The following is a 15327-nucleotide window of genomic DNA, read 5'->3' on the forward strand; positions in this document are numbered from 1 at the left end:
TTCTAATAGTAATATCACATGCACTATTTAATTCTGCTTAATAATAAAAGTTGAAGTTAAATATAATTTTCCTCTACCAGTAGTACATTAGCAATCAAAATTCTATTCTATTCTATGAGATTCAAAGTAGATAAATAAATATAATATGAAGAAATGGTGAAGCCCTTTCAACAATTTAATATGGAGACACAGGATATAAGAAATAATACGGGGTATTCACAAGCTTCTGAACTCTAATTCCAGATCCATAGATGGTAGCTGTGCAATCTTAGATAAATTACATGATCATTCTGTGTCACTATTTTCTTGTCAATAGAATTGGAATGTTAACAAGGTTGCTGGCAGAGAGTAAGCTCTCAACAATATTGTTACTCTCTTTACTGTCATTCATGTCATAATTTGGGCATTTTTATCACAGCCAAGAAAGAAGGAATACTTTTCCACAAAACATATGAGACAGATATAATGGTTTAAATGTGATTTGGAAACACGTTTTCATAATTAAGAGAAGGTAAAAGTTTATATAAAAAGGTTGAGGGCATGATTTGGAGAAATGCATTTGGAACCCAGCATAGGTCCTTGAGTGATCTCTTTAAAATATAAGAATTCAGAAGGTAAACATGGGTTAATTATATTTATTTTTAATTCACTATAACTGATGAGTCATTTAATAAAAAACACAATTTCTTTATAAACCACTTAGTGAATATTTACTTTCACATATAGACTATTATGCAAGAAATACAAGAGGTTAATTAATAGTTCATGTATCTTGGATAGAACTTGACTTCTGGGCTTCAGAAGATGTATAAACTTCTGAAGAAGCTTTTATTTCTTTTTCTCTAAACTTTTTTTTTCTTGTATTAGTGCTGGCTTGTTTCTCAAGTCTCAGTCTGAAAATAATGATTCACATAAGGCATCACTAATAGTTTATGTCATATATTTTATTTAGGTGCCAAGGCATAGGATATTGCTTAAATTTCTGCCAGATGATTCTTCCAAAGATGTCTCTTCTCCAAGCACCAGGTCTGGCATTTTCCTGACCAGTCTGAAAGAGTCTTAATGCATCTTCTCTTTCCTGGACAACTTTATCTGATGTATCCATTGAATCAACTACCTTTTCTAACTACTCTGGACTTGGCATTGACAGTCTTTGCCACTTGGCCTCCTCCTCTAAAGTGAAAAACATGTTTCTTTCTTTCAGTGGGACATACCAAAGTTTATGTAATTTTTTATTACTTTTGTTCTTTCATTGCTGACTTGTCCATGCAGCTCCAGATTTCACTTTTTCTTCACCCCAACTTTTTAGGTCATCAAAAATTTATCCCAGTCTTTTCCTTTACAGTGTGGTATGAAACAATCTACACTGCTGAAAAGATGTGATATTTGGTGCATTCTTAAACAACAAACTAAGAGAAAACCTGCAGCCTGTGCTAGCAGGAGCCTTGGGAGGTATTGATGAACTGAGACTCTTCTATCTAGATTACCTTATATTTTAATGCATTTCATTGACCTGAACTAGTCCACCACATGTACATACTACTTCATGAGGCAGAGCGTATGCACATTTCATATTTGGGGGGTAATACCAAGATTCTTATTGTACTTTTTATGTAAATGTAAAACAAATACAGGAGCAATAGAGATGGCAAAGGAGATTTAGGAATGTCCATGAGTTAGGCCAACATATTATCACTATATTACACTACTCTATAATCACTGGAGTAACATATCTGAATTTTAGTACAAATCAACATTTTGCTTATCAATAAAATGCTGTGACATTTGATAAGATTATATTAGTTTAGTAGCATTTTGAAAAATTATGCAAGTTACAAAAACATTATCTGTACTAAAATACAGATAATCACTGGCTTGTGAATTTTTTATTTCACATTGTTATACAGCAACAGTAGCCAACATATCAACTGAAGCATAATCAATCTACTAAAATTCAATTATTTTAACACTATTATAGTCTTATAAGCAGTATATCAGGGTATATAAAAGGTTCAATAATTTTCATTCTGTCTCTCATATTTTGAGCATTTGTCAAATAAAAAGAGAAATGGAAGCTGGAAATCTAAACTAACACCTTTAAAAGAGGCCACACTGAGTATGGGATTGTGATTTGAGAAGGAAATGGGCTCATCTATTGGCAATGAATCATGGTTTAACTACAAATATTCTCACATGTGCTGGACAGAGTCTTCTCCACATGAGGACCACTTGTCCCCATGAGGAAGAAAGGACAAGTGGCATTCATCATGGCATTATTTTTCCCCATCTCTTATCAGTCCAATAATTCACTCTAGTTTATATTGGGTAGAGCGAGTAAAGAAAACCTGTATATTTTGCTAAAATGGGTTCCAGTTACAGAAAGATAAGAATCTAGCATTTTCTAAAAGAGAGCAGTATTATTTACATTTTAAAAATCAGGTTTAGTATTTTGTTTGGGTCACCTAATAAGTAGAAGGAGTAATATTAAAATAAATTTTTCTTCCTGTTTCAAATACAGACATTACTATGTTAACTACTATCCTTCCTAGATACAATTTATAAAGAACATATACATAGCAATGCATTTTCTAAATACTTAGGGCTATAAAAATATGTATCAAATACTGCTTCTTTGCTCCAGAAACTTAGAGTCACATAAAGAACCAGAATGATGCATTGGGATTGAAAGCTGTAGATTTGTAATAACAGATAGATAACATAATTTCCCATGCTACAAAACTCCATTAAATTTATACCAACAACACCGTTCATTCACTTCATGACTGTGATAAAAGTAGAAATTTGTTTAGTTATAGAAACATTTCCTATGATTATTAAGGTATAATTTAAGCTGAAAAACATGGTTAAACTTTGTCACTGTGAAGAACTTTCAGGAAATTTGAGAGTTCAGCAAAGCAAAAGATGTGTGTGTGTGTGTGTGTGTGTGTGTGTGTGTGTGTGTGTGTGTGTTTGGTTTTGGGGTTGAACCCAGGAATATTCTATCTCTGAGCTACACCTCCAGCATGATATTTTATTCTTTATTTTGAAACAGGGTCTCACCAAATTGCAGAGGGCCTCACTAATAGCTGACCCTGCCCATGAATCTGCAATCCTCCTGTCTCAGCTTCCCAACTACTGGGATTACAAGCATGCGCCACTGCACCCGGCTAGCAGAAGACATTATTGACAGTTATTAGGGTGGTCAGAAGCATAAAAACTTCGAGATTCTTCACTAGCTACCGCTTTTCAAGCATGATGGTCTTCAGAGTTCTGTAAAGTCATGGTAAAAGTATTTCTTACAGTCTCCAGCTTTCATGCGCTGCTTCAGTCCTAGGGCCAATGTTGGGGTGGAGGCGGACTTTAGATAATGGGAGACAAACTACAGTGGAGTTGGGGACATAGTAAGATTTGAAACTATAGTTAATGAACAAAAATATTTTTAAAAATTATAGCCAATGTCAGCGTAACTGTCTAACAAATTTTTCGATGCTTACTCTACTAGCTTTGGTATTTGGAAAATAGAAATTCTTATTATACATAGTAAGCCCCATTTTCACTAATACTTAAACTCTTGTTTTTATCCCCAGAAACTGATCACCATCTAAATGAATCAATTTTACAACAACCACAAAAAATAAATCATGAGACAAGAAGAAAGAAAAAGCCACCAAAGTCACAGCAAGGTATTCATCCAACACAGCAATATAGAACTGCCTCCTCCCTCCTTCCCATATTTGGCTTAGTGATTGATCTTGAAATGTCTGTAAATGTACAATGTGCACAGTAGGGAATTTCCCTCTTCCCTATTCCATCCCCTCACCTGGTCTGCTATTCTTTTGTAAGTAAGCATTTGAAGAGTCAGTCCAGACCCAGTGTGGACATATGCACAACACTAATAAAGTCATATTTTTAATTTGTGCAGTGTATTCTTGGTTTGATACAGAGATTTCCCCAGGTACTCCTTTGTGTATTTATCTAGTTGTTTTGCAGTTGCCATACCATATTGATATTTTGAGGAATGTACTTCATAACAGTTTTACATGTTCAGTGGATCCAAGAAAGCCAAACCTAAGAACTATCCAATGCATGATACCTGGCAGCCCACATGCTGTCCTTGCCATCACACTTTATTTAGCATGAAAGCAATTTATGTACTTTCTGGAAGAACTCGCCTATTAAATATACTTTCTTAACTACATTAAGTTGGGTCCATTTTGCTTCCTGTTACTTGCAATACAGTTTGGCCACTTCTTTTCACCCAGATCTTTTATACTGTGAAATGCTAAATAGATTGATTTTTTTTTTACCAAAATGTCATGCAAGTTTGCTTAGAAGAGTCAGCAGGAACTGGAAGAGAGGTGATAAAAAATTAAATTATGTTTACAAATATTATTGTAGGATGATTTGAAGATTTTATTTAAAGGCCTAATTAAATGTTACATTTGTTAGTTTTCATTTCAATAAGAGTATTAAAATAAAATTCAGTCCAACATAATAACTGTAGACCAGATATATAAAGTGCTTATCTGCTTTCATCTGCAAACCAATTAATTTAATAATTCTGATCTTTGATGTGTGCAGAACTGTATTTTACAGCTGTGATTAAAAGATGAGGTCAATCTGCTAGTTTGGCCTACTAAATGAGAAGGAGATGTTACACATTTTATAAGCACTGGGTAAGATTTTGATATTAGAATTTAAACAAATTTAGAGTGTCGTAAGGCAATTTACTATATTTCAAGGAAGGCTTTTGATAGCATATGCTTACAATTTTGTGGTTTTTCAAGCTATTTCACAATTTACAAAATAACATATTTGTCTTATATTATTCTCACTATTTTATGATAAAAGCATTAGAACATTATTCAGCAACATTCTCCTGAATGTCAATTAAATTAAGCAAATCACTCAAGACCACCCTATCATGTCAGCCTGGATAACTTGATCATGCTGAGTCTCTTTTCAAAACTGCAGACTCACCCACCTGTACAGGTGCATCTTGCAGTGCATCTTGCAGTGCACCTGGAAAAATAAATTGAACAAACAACAGAAATCTGTCTAGAAATAAGGTCTTTAGGATCACTTCTTTAAGAATTATTGCATGAGCATAACAAAAATGTAGATGAGTGCTTTATTACATGAGAATTTGCAAGTGCTTCTCCTGCATAGATAATTACCACTGTAAGAAAAACATAACTCATAATGCAAAATAAACTTCTCATCTCAGCCTTTACAGCCATGTAAATTTTAAAATGAAATATCCACTGGTTTTGAATCAAATTCTGAGTTCCTGGACTTAAACTCGATGGAACTTTAGAGACAGATGGAATTCTGGCTTTATGGGCTTGACAATCCAATTCAGAATTAATTTAATCGCTTTATTTAGGTTTAAAAGCAAGTAATGATCTCTTGTTACTTAATGGAGTTCACAACTGAAATAAGCAGGTAGTTACTTTTCCTGCAGGCTGAATGAGTGGAAGTGTTCGATATATATATGTATATATGAAATGCTTTTCCAAACTAAGGTAACAGTTTTGAAAAGTTTATAAATCACATTAAGTATTCTTGCACTATCATTATTTGATTATTTATGACCAGTCAATGTCTGCTTTCATCAATAGGAAAGAAGCAAGAAAAAAGGCCTATCCCTTTCCTTTGCCCTAAAAATTACTTAAAGAAAAATGTCAGAATGAAGCTTTTTCTTCTATAAACAATGGCTAATGCACAAATACCAATTCTATCTGGCTAATATATTCAGGCAGAACATATTAGTTCTATTTTATAAATTAGTTGTATTTTATAAACCTAAATGAAAGTAGCACAGATTAAAGAATGCTATTTAATTTATGTCTATATAGGATTATCAAAATAAAATTAATACTCCAAACTGGTTTTGGAACTCCATCAAAACTACAGTTTTCTTTGTCCTTTTATTTCTGCATGACACCCTTCTTGTGAACCCAAGAAATACATATGCATGCACACACACACACACACACACACACACACATACACACACACACACATACACAAACACATATAAAATAAAATATTGTGGTCCTGGAGATTGGACTCAGGGGCACTCTACCTCTAAATTACATAACAGTCATATATATATATATATATATATATATATATATATATATATTTTTTTTTTTTTTTTTTTTTTTGAAAGAAGGTATCACTAAGTTGTTAAGGGCCTAACTAAGTTGAGAAGGCTGGTCTTGAATCTAAGATATTCTTGTGTCAACCTCCCAAGTACTCAGATTATAAGTGTGTGCTGCCATGTCTAGGCATCACAAATATTTTAAAAGATTCTAAAATTTTCTCATGGCACCAAAAAGTAAGTCACGTCATTTTTTTTTCTTTACTGTGTCTCCATATCTCTCTAACAAAACCATAGAAACACTTCTTCTTTAACCTGAGTGGGTAGCTGAAATTTTGGTTAGTACATCTCAAAAGTTATCCAATCTGAAAATGGTCTGCATTTAATATGGCAACAAATGATACTACACTTTCTTAATTTTAATTGGTGCATTGTAGTCCTATATCTGAATGGAGTACAAGATGATAGAGGCATACATGCACATATCACTTATTTAGCCCTTCACCAGTTCCCACTCCATTTATTCCCCCTCCCTCCTGCTCATATTTGGTTTATTGATTGAGTTTGATATATTTATGAATGTACATTATGTACATTAGGGAATTTCCTTCTTTCCCCCTTTCATCAACCTCTGTTAGGTTTCCCTACTTGCTTATCTATGGATGATTCTTCCTCCCTTAAAATCCATTCATCTGTTCATGGGCATCTTGGCTGGTTCCATAGTTTGACACTGGTGAATTCTGTGGCTATGAATACAGATATTCATGGATTAGTTTGGTGGTTTTGTTTCCATTCTTTTGGGTAGAAACCTAGAAGTGGTATTGCTAGATCTTATGTTAGGATTGCTTCCATTCTTCTGAGGAGCCTCTGTATTATTTACAAAAATGGTTTCATTAATTTTAATCCTGCCAACAATGAATGAGTTCCCACTTCACATCCTCATCAACATTTGTTGTTTGTGTTTCGAATGATTGCCATTCTTGTTGGAGTTAGGTGAAATCTCAGGGTTGTTTTGATTTGCAACTCTGACTGCTAATAATATTGAGCATTTTCACACACTTATTGGCTCTTTGAATTTCTTCTTTATTAGAGTGTCTATTTAGTTTAATTGCCCATTTTATGATTGAGTTATTTGTTTTCTTAGTGCTGAGTTTCTTGAGTTTTCTGTATATTCTCTATATTAGTTTTCTATCAGAGGAATAGTTGGCAAAATTTTTTCTCCCATTTTTTTTTTTATCTCTGCTGAGGTTCTTGATGCTTTACTTTCCTGTACAAAAGCTCTCAGTTTAATGTAATCCTGAGTATTGATTTATTTTTATCATGGACCTATGTCCAATACAAGAAACTGTAAGGTCTCTGGTCTGATTTCCAAGCCTTCTATCCATTTTGCATTGACTCTTGTGCAAGGTGAGAAAGTGAAATTTATTTTCATTTTTCTGCATACGGTTAACCAGTTTTGACAACACCATTTGATGAAAAAAAATTAGCTTTTTCCAGTGTATGTTTTTAACCCTTTGTCCAAAATCAACTGTCTATGTGTGTATGAATTTGTTTCTGAGTCTTCTTTCTTCTCCATTGGTCTATTTGTGTGCTGTTTTTATTACTATGCCTTTGTAGTGTAGTTTGAAGTCATTTATTATGATGACTCCTGCATGGTTCTTATTGCTGAGAACTACTTTGTCTATTATGGTTTGTTGTTGTTGTTGTTCCAAATAAATTTAAGGACTGATTTTTCTCTGTGAGGAATGACCTTGGTAATTTATTTAATGGCTTTTACATTGAATCTGCAGATTACGTTAGGAAGGATGGTCATTTTATGATATTTATTCTGCCTATTAAAAAGCATGGAAGATCTTTCCATCTCCTAAGATTTTTTTTTGGTTTCTTTTTTCAATGTTTTATAATTATTTTCCATCTTCCCAGATATCAATACTGTACTTTCTATGAGATTATTTTCCAGTATGCACCTTGTTAGAAAATGCCATGTCTAAATAAATGTATTTAATATTGAAATTTATGAAATAGCAAGATAAAAAGGCAATTTAATTACAGAATTACTTAGGAATAGGTTTTATGAGATTGATTTTAGGTCTACACATCCAAAAGGGCCTCATGAAAAATTTGTCTACCTTTCCTTATGTTAAAAATAAAAACCTAAAATTTAATAAGATTTAAGGCAATTTTTCTTGAGATATACATATTACTCTTTCTACAGGTACTGAGTAACTTAGAAAGACTGAACTAGACATTTATCTGCATGAGTTCTCTGCCATTTGGTCTGTATTATACTTGTCAGTTGTCTAAAGGATTTAGTGAAGTCCCCTTACATGACATAAAAAGTGCTTCGCAGATTACGCTAAAGTCTCTCATTGCTGAAAGCCACGTAAAGGTGGTCTAAATTTCATCTCATGACTGAACACCCTCAATTAACCATGAAAAGGCATATTATACTCTAATCACAGCAAATTCTCCTCTCATTTGTATTTTTAAAGAGTCAATTTCTCATTTAAAATAGAAAATCTGGGTACCTTTATATTTTACCTCTTCTATAAAAATGTTTTCAACTCTGAAAGCAGATGTACTTGCTATTTTGCTTTTATAAAGCCTGGAAAATTCCTGAAATTCCTGGAGGAATTTCAAAGTAATGACCACTCACATTTTATTTGTTGTCCAGCATATTTCTAAGTACATAGTAGGACTTCAGTAAGTTCTTATGGAACTGGTAAATGAGTAAAATCAGGAGTAGGGACTGTGTTTTATGAGCTAAATCTGAAGGGCTTCCTTTGCTCTACTGTGCTGACTTGGTTAATCCTAAAAGCCTTCCTCATGTTTGCTGAACATCTCCCCTATTACAGCCAGGTCTGTAGGAGGCCAAATTCATTTCAATTTGAATTTCTGCTTAATTCAAATGGTGTGATCCCAAACCTTCATCACTTCAACGGGAAAGTTTCCTTTGAATTAAAATGGCTTCATTCATTCCTTTATTCATTGATTCATCACCCACTTTGGTGCCTAGTGAGTTCATCTGAGGCCTCGTGGCATTTTCTGTTCAAGCTTTATCTCACTGCTCCACATACATGGATACGCTTCAGATAACTCCTGAACATACCTTCCTGACAAGCCAGTTTGGCTCTTCACATTTTTACCATAAGTATTTTGTTTCCTTTTGTTTTGTTCATATTCTCTATTTTAGCATAATAATTGACTAAATACAAACCATACACCCCATCTGACATGGACTTATTTACACAGCTGTCTCTTCTTTCATTACTTAGATTTACTTCCTATAACTTCAGAAGAACCCATTACCAAATATAGAGTGTTGACTAAGGACATTGCAGCTTGCTGTGTTACCATAAATAATAACACATATTAATTAGTTTTAATTTTAATGAAAAACCATTTAATCAAGTCCACTTGATGATTCTGCTGGAATTATAGGATTTTTTATTCCAGGTAGAACCCTCTACTGTGCATTTTTAAGTGGACAGATGTGTTACAGGTATGATAGTGCTCTTGCTATTATATCATTACTACTAATCAATAGAAATTCCATATCATAGGTCTGTCATCTCAGGGAACTGAACAAGTTTTTTGTTGTTGTTGTTTTTGGGGTTTTTTTGTTTTGTTTTGTTTTGTTTTTCTTTTGTGCTGGTGATGGAACCCAGGGGCATTCTAACTCCAAGCTACACTCTCAGCCCTACTTTTTATTCTTTATTTTGAAACAGGATCTCACTGAGTTGCAAAGGGCCTCACTAAGTAGCTGAGGCTGTCACTGAACCACATCCTCCTGTCTCAGCCTCCCAAACGCTGGGATTACAAGCGTGCGCCACCACACTGGCAACTGAACAAGTTTAAAGGAAATAGTGGGACAAGCCAGATAGGTTCATACTATGAGTAAATTAATATCCAGTGCCAATTCTCTAGTAGAAAAAAGATTTATAAAAACCAGTGAACACATGGCTTGGAGACGTGTGGCGCATCATTTTTAGGAGACAAGCTAGAAAAGAAGAATAACTGCTTCCATTCTCAGCTCTCGACAACAGTTCTCTAGCATCGATGAAATATGCATGCTTAATAATAAAATGTTTAAATCAATCATCTTCTTTACTTATGAAAAAAAGTCTTTGCATGACAGATTTTGGTCAGTCTTTCTTCATACTCTATTAATTTCAAATATGGGTAGTAATTTATACTGAATTTAACACTAGCAAATGGAAGAGCAATGTGGACATTTTCCTTGAGTAACAGGCTGTAAGACAGCTGGTTCTCTGAGGCACTCTTTCAAGGTCCTCTGATAAGCAAGAAAGATCAATCTTCACAGGTTACTATAGTTATATCTTCCCATCTGGAATTATCCACAAATAATATATTTTATCAGGTATAAAGTCAAATTTGTCCTTTTGATAAAGTATCTCAGAATAAAACTGGGAATGTACCTCAGTGGTAGAGCATTTGTACTATGCAGGAGGTCTTGGAGCTGATCCCTAGCACCACAAAAAAAAAAAAAAAACTCACCTAAAAAATATATCAGAAGATATTCAGACTTGATACCAGTCTAGAACAACATTTAATTCCATTCTCACTAAAGAAAAAAGACTTTTTTTTAAATTTTGCTTAGGTGTGGTGGTGTACAACTTTAACCCCAGTACTTGGGAAGCTGAGATAGGAGGATTACAGGTTCAAAGGCAGCATGCATTAATGTGGTGAGACACCTTTTTAAAGCTTAAAAAAATAGAAAAAGTATTGGTGGTATATCTCAGAAGTAGAATGACCCATTGGACATGGTGGCACACGCTTATAATCCCAGCATTTGGTAGGTCGAGACAGGAGGATTGCGGTTCACGGACAGCTTCAGCTACTGAGTGAGGCCTTTTGCAACTCACTGAGACCCTGTTTCAAAATAAAAAATAAAAAATAGGTCTGGGAGTATAGCTCAGAGGTATAATGCCCCTGTGTTCCATACCTAGTACTGAAAAAAAAAAAAAAATAGAATGACCCAGAGTTCAATCTCCAGTACCAAAACAACCAGGCTGGGGATAGTGGTGCGCTTGGAACAGCAGATCCTTCTCTCTATGGTGAAGCCAATATTCAGTACTTTCTCTATGTGCATACATTTGTGATAAAATCCCCAATAAAGAAATGCAAAGAATGACTACAATTTTCTATTATTACTATCATAGTAATTATATTTGGTAGCACAAAAATACAGTAGGCATTGTATGTTTGGTGTTCTTGAACACTAGCATCTCTAGCTGGAATCCCATTGTTTCTCACTCAATTAACCTTTTCAAGTCCCATGAAAGTACAGATGCTCATGAGTTGAATAATAAAATGGAACAAATGCCAAACTCTATTACACAAAACATGTGACATTTCAAAGAAGGCTAAAAATAAACTTTCTGTAATGTATTCTAATAGAGTAAGCTTATCAAATACAAAATATTTACAAATCTGTCCACTTGAAGCTTGGCCAAGATTACAAGACTTGTTCTCCTTGTCTCAACTGAGATTATTGGAAACAAAGGATTTTCTTAACATTTCCTCTACACCTGAGATTACTCAAAACTAAAGGCAAAGAATTTGGGCTGCTTCAGCCCTTGCTAAACTAAGATCAGCCATTTTTACCAGAGTCAAAGAAAATCAGGGCTAGACAATAGTAAAGCTATAGTAGTAAAGACTGTAAAAAGAAACTCATTCAGAAACTATAGACTCCTCTCTGTCCCTGATCTCTTAGTGATTTTTGGAAATTTAATTCTGAAAAAAAGATAACAAAATTCATCTTTTAGATGAAAAATTTGTATTAGAAATCTTTAGGTTAGACATTCCATGACACGTGACTTAGTTTTCACCCATGCCGTGATTTGATTGCTTGTTGACTTCATCCTTCAGTTCTGTGAGTTACTGTGTATCATTTCAATAAATGATATTTTTCTCTATTTTATCATGATTTGATATGGCTTCCCTGTGCAGATTCTAAAGACATTTAGAGACACTCAGAAATCCTCAAGAAGAAAAAAAACTTCACAAAAAGAGTATAACCCAGAGGCCACCTGGGACATCATTGCCTCATGAGAACTACTTTAACTTGCATCCTGTTATCTGCCATGTAGAAGAAAAATCTAGCTAGCAAAATGTTTCTAATATTTTGGACAGCCAGAATCTTTACTACAACTTCTGGTTATGATGTCAAATCTATTTTTCAAAGGCTTTTGATTCACCCAGACACAAAACTTATTCCATTCTTGTTCTTTAATTTACATTAGCCCAGCCACTTATATACAGTTTGTGTATATGTAGAAATTTTATTACAAAAAGTTATGGAAACACTTGTAGGAATGTAAAATGCAGCAACAGCAGTAATTTCAAAACTTGTATTAATAAAATTTCAGTTTCTAAAAATTCCTGGGACATTTACCCAATTTAATTCCCTGCCTTCTGCCTTGTCTAGCAATAGGGTGACTCCTCTTTCTCTCAACCTCATCTTCTCTCTCTTCTCTCACCTTATCAGCACCCACAGATTTCTCTCAGATTTCCACTCTTCTTTCAACGAATGCTTTAGCAACTTGTCCCATGTATTTGGGACTGATGAGACAGTCATCCCATGACCTTCATTCCCCTGGTTGTTCCCTTCTCTTTACCAGTTGACCAAATGCAATACCCTCACTAAGAGGAATGATTAGCGTCTATAAATACATTCTTACCCATTAACTATGAGTCCAGAATCGAAGTGCCACTTAAATTTACAAACTTATCAAAGTGAATCCTAAGGCAAACATGAGGAGGGAAAGAGGAAGGAATTGGGTGGGAAATGGGAAAGGGCTAAATGAGGGATGTGTGCATGTATGCCTCTACCATCTTGTACCCCATTAAGATGTACAAATACAATGCACCAGTAAAAATAAAATAAATAAAAATAAAAAATAAATAAAAATAAGAAATTACAGACAAAAAATCTGGAACTTATTCCAAAGTAGTATAGATATAAAGAATTGAAGTGAATGTATAAATATACCTTGAACTGCTGAAGAAATCTCCCCAAAAGTAGACTGCCCCACATGTTCAGGAACTCTGGACAACATACTATATAAGAAAAATGTTCAGGGCACAATGGAGGGAGCCCCGAATGGCCCAGCTAGGCTCTCCAGCCCTACATCCCAGGAGACTTTGGTGTTCCTGGCTGCTGCGCTCCTCTGCATAGTACTGGGGACCATGTTGCACTTGGAGCAGAAGATCCCACTCTTTGCAGTGAAGCTGTGGACCTCCACCTACAGAGAAGAGACAAAATATATTGCTTTTAGATATTTGGGCTCCCAGCTTTTGCAAAAGAAATGTACTGTTTTCTCCTATTAAAATAAAAAGAAGAAAAAAGAAAAAAAAAAGAGTGGACCAAGTTGAAAGTAGACAGCTCCTGCCTGACATGCTCAGGAATTCTGGACAACATACTATGTAAGAAAAATGTTCTGGGGGCATCACAGAGGGAACCCTGCATGGCCGAGTTTGGCTCGCATCCTGGGAGGCCTGGGCATTCATAGCCACCATGGCTGGGGGTAGTGATGTGCTTGGAGCAGTAGATCCTGCTCTCTGTGGTGAAGCTGTGGACCTCTACCTATGGAGGGGAGGAAAAATTCATTGCTGCTAGGTATTTGGGCTCCCAGCTTTTGCAAAAGACACGTACTGTTTTATCCTACAAAAAAAAAAAAAAAAAAGAGCGGATCAAAATCGCAACGGTGGTCGGTGGCAGCCAGTATTCGGGAGAGGCAGATAGAACCAATCCAATCCACCTTGAATTTTTTAAGAAAACTCACCGAAATTAGACTGCTCCTGATGCACATGCTCAGGAATTCTGGAGAACATACTATGTAAGGGAAATGTTTGGGGCACATCACAGGGAACCCTGCATGGCTGGGCTGGGCACACTGCACCGTGCATCCCGGGAGGCCTTAGCACTCATGACCTCTGTGTTGGGGGTAGTGGTGCACTTGGAGAAACAGATCCCATGCTCCATGGTGAAGCTTTGGGCATCTGCTTTTGGAGGGGAGGTAAAATCCATTGATGCTAAGTATTTAGGCTCCCAGCTTCTACAAAAGACATGTACCATTATCTCCTACTAAATAAATAAAGAATCAATTAATTAAACAACTATGAAATAAAAATGGGAACCTCTGCAGACATCTTGCCCACAGTGACAGGAATCGAGGCCTGCCACACAACGAGGCTGGGACTGGAGCCAACAAGGTGGGAGAGGGACTGGAGCCAGAGAGGCCGGTACCAGGGCCTGCCATGCAGTGAGGCTAAGACCAGAGCCTGCCCCACAGAAAAGGGCCTGTGGGTCCTTGCAATTGTGCATTCAGGAAGCACTTGAAGTTCCTGCCGCTTCTCCACATTTCTCAGGAGATTCCCAGATCCAAGTGAACTCTATTTAAAAAAATGGGGTGTAAGTGGATCATCTCGTCAAAGTTACCTTCTGGCTTTCAGGATCTCAGTAAGTGGGAATCAGTGTGGAAAATAAAAGAAGGGCTTCCAAGGGAGATAGAAACTGTAATTGATCATATGTGGAGAAGTAGAAACTTCAATACATTATTGGTGGGATTGCAAATTAGTGTAACCATTTTGGAAAACAGTAGGAAAGATCCTCAAAAGAATGAGAATGAATTTATCGTATGATGCAGAAATACCACTTTTTGGTAACTACCCAAAAGAATGAAACAAAACCACCAAACTATTGCATGAGTATCCATGGTCATAGCTGCACAATTCATTGCCCAATTATGGAACCAGCCAAGATCTCCATCAACAGATGACTGGATTACAAAACTATGGTATATGTATAAAATGGAATTTTACCAAGACAAAAAAGAGAATAAAATATGCCATTACAGAGAAATGTCACAAAAAATAAGAAATCAGATACGTTCCCTAATATGGGAAAACTGGGGAGAGATGGCTGACAGGTAGAACTCTAGATGAAGAAAGGATCCTATAGAGGAGCAATCAAGGTGACTTGCCTGAGGAGATGGGAGGGGTGCAAAGGGAAACTTTTTAAAGTATATGATGTACTTAAACAAACATATCAAAGTCAATCACAAGACCAAGCATGGGAAGGAGGGAGGAAGAGGGAAGGGGATAGGAATTGGGTAAGAGCTAATTGGGTGAAATGTGCATGTATATCTCAAGTTTTATACTCCAATGAGATGTATGACTGCAAAGCACTAATTAAA

The 15327-nt window shown here is 35.5% G+C and overlaps 1 pseudogene across 1 annotated transcript; it reads right to left on the bottom strand.

The window, feature by feature from the left end:
* Positions 1 to 763: 763 nt before the first annotated feature.
* On the bottom strand, positions 764 to 13941 carry LOC308264501 (large ribosomal subunit protein uL29m-like; annotated as a pseudogene). The gene is made up of 5 exons: positions 13915 to 13941; positions 13553 to 13715; positions 13261 to 13374; positions 4985 to 5022; positions 764 to 1444 (listed from the first exon to the last, which is right to left on the bottom strand). The product of its transcript is annotated as a large ribosomal subunit protein uL29m-like (transcript).
* Between the last annotated feature and the right edge of the window lie 1386 nt (positions 13942 to 15327).

Source organism: Muscardinus avellanarius (assembly GCF_963383645.1).
Source record: "Muscardinus avellanarius genome assembly, chromosome: 6".
In the NCBI taxonomy this organism is placed as follows: Eukaryota; Metazoa; Chordata; class Mammalia; order Rodentia; family Gliridae; genus Muscardinus; species Muscardinus avellanarius.